A 2971-nucleotide genomic window follows, 5' to 3' on the forward strand; every position below is an offset into this window, starting at 1 on the left:
TTTTTTCTATTTCTTTCTTTCTCCTCTTGCTTCCACGATTTTTGGGGGTTTGGGAGTCTCCCCAAAGCGTGAGAGATTCTCTCCCCTTGCTTCTTCTATTTAAAAGTCAATCCTCCCTTCCCTTAATTTAGTTTTTTACCCACATTTCATTAAATCCCATCCTATGTACCTAATTCTTATAAAAAGATACCTTATTTTCTCACAATACATTCCCTTCTAGGTTATGTAGTCAATAATCTTCACTAATTAGTTATGGTAGTTAAGTTGTGAAAAGCATCAATTACCTCACTTTCTTGCCAAATTAGCATTCCATCTCACTCAGGTTGGCCGATTCTCCGCCTTTCCCTAATTCAAAATTCAAAATTTAAATTTAAAAAGGACACACTCATAAGCTATAAAAGTCTAAAATAAATAAATAAAATAATTATGGTTCATAGGGAGTTGAACCTAGTACCTCCTACTTGGAAACTAACTCCCAACCAACAAATTACAACCTCATATGTACAAATATATACATATGTATTTTTATGACATATTACTTTATTTTAAATCGCATTCGATGACTAAATACAAAATTTGAAAATGATATCCCAGTACAATTATTATTATATACCCCTAGGGTGAAATTCTCGTTTTAACACTACAGTTATTACTAAGGGATTCTGAAATCTAGGGTTTTACAATTGCCGCCCATTGCCTTTTAACCAAGGCCCGCGACACCAAAATGTGGTAGCCTGTGCTATAGATAGGGGGATCCATTGCGTCTTCTGGCCCCACTCCACCAGGTACTTTGGGGATTAATGTTGGCTCGGGTGCCGTATCAATTGTAGTAGGGTATCCATAGAGGCACGTCCTTACTCTGCTGTTTCTAGCATCCAGAGAGGTAGCGGCTTGGTTCTTGCTTCTATAAGTTGGGGATTTGAAACCTTGAACCATCGCAGTTTCTGAGGGAAGAGGACCTTGTCAAGGTCCAATCCCACTATCACATACACGACTCAGTGGTTCCACAAGCTCCATCGGAGAGAGAGTTTGCTTAAACACCGCTAACATGTGAGGTTGGACTACGTTTTTTCATCCATCAGCTTGTGGAGTTCATAATTCTCTGTTTTTCTCATCCCTGTTTTTCCTTGTTTTGCTACCTGCAGAACACGACACATGGACAACTTTAAGACCAACGCACCGGATGTAATAATCCTCATCCAACCTTGACCATTGGATCCTCTGTTGTCCACGTGTCGTGTTCTGCAGGTAACAAAACAAGGAAAAACAGGGATGAGAAAAACAGAGGATTTTGATCCTGACATTAGCCCTTCTCAACTTTAGTTGAACAGTTGGCGTAATTTGCTGGGGATTTGTGCCATTGTTGGGGAATAGACCTTCCAACCTTCTTTTCTTTGTTTTCAGACTTTTTTCACCTAGACTCCCTGGTAGTCGATGGGGATGGTGATGGGGATGGTACGCCGTAAGCTAGCGCTCGGGAGTTAAAGTTATGGAAGGGAACCCTTCCTCAATCAAGGGATGGAAAACCAGGTTCTTCTTTGCCTCTGGGTTCGAGGGGTACAATTGGTATGATCCAGATATTGCTTCCTTGAACACTCGCCCTACTCTCACAACTCCAGATGAACGGATATTCCGGCTATTGATGGACTCGGGTCAGGTCATCAACATTGCTGAACTGGAAGATGACAGTTTTCTCGCTTGGCATGACTTGAGTCCAAGTGATCTGCTTGTAGCTTTCCTTTCCTTCATTTTCTTTGCGTTAATCTGTGTTTTATAGTAGTGTCGCTCATTCGTTGCTCGATTCAGGAGACCTTCACCCATGGTTTTAAGTATCTCCGATACCGATACGATACCCTCCGATACGTATCTTAAATTTAGCCGGCCGATACGATACACACCGATATGATACATGAAATTTTTAAAATCCTTTCGTATCGATATATATCCTACAATACATACCGATATGCATCAATATACCACCAATACACATCGATACGATACGATATGCCTCGATACGACTTTATGAAAAATATAAAATTGAGGTAAAATGTACGTTTCGGTATGTATTGGTACGTATCGGTGAGTATTGGTATGTATATATCGGCACGTATCGATGAGTATCGATATATATCGGTACGGGTCGGTGAGTATCGATACGTATCGATACGTATCGGTGAGTATCGGTATGAATCGATACAGTGCGCTACGGTCATATAATGGCCAAGATGGGTAATTTTTTAGAAAAACACGATTTTTTGAAGGGTTTTTGTTCCAAAGTTGTTATCAGCCATATTTCTCTCTAACTAAAGTGGAAATCAAGGTTGGGAACAAGGATTTTACATTTATGGGACAACTACGAACCTTGAATTCTTAATACGATACCCTCAATTTAATGTTTATACATAATACATGTTATCAATAGCTTTTTTTAACAAATTCTATATGCAAAAGTGTTTAAAAAAATGTTTCCTATCCATTTATGTGTGTATCTTTAGTGTATCTTAGTGTATCTCCGATATGATACGATACCCTCCGATACGTATCTTAATTTTGACCGACCGATACAGCGATCGATACCGATACTTTAATCCTTGCCTTCACCCTTCATGACGCCCAGGTTCAGAGCAGGGGAGAGACGTCGCGGGAGGAGGAGATTCAGAGAGAGAGAATCAGAAGTCTCTAATCGTTCTCTTGAGATACGGCAGAAGAGGAGGACCAAGGTTCCCCCGGGCCCACCCGCTTCTCATCCTATCGGGACAGAAGTTGCCCCTCGTTCCGAGAATGTCATCCCTCCGCCAATCACCCAGGATGGGTCAGAGGGAGAGACCACCCGGCTGAGACCTTTCGGGGCTGTTGCAGGGGGTAACACCTCTCAGAATGGTCCGTCGCCCCTTGTTGAGGATCTGGCTTTATTTTTTTATTTTTTTATTTTTTTTAATTGATGAAAATCATTTTTTTTTTTTTTTTTTTT

This window comes from Macadamia integrifolia, chromosome 11 (assembly GCF_013358625.1).
Source record: "Macadamia integrifolia cultivar HAES 741 chromosome 11, SCU_Mint_v3, whole genome shotgun sequence".
NCBI lineage: Eukaryota > Viridiplantae > Streptophyta > Magnoliopsida > Proteales > Proteaceae > Macadamia > Macadamia integrifolia.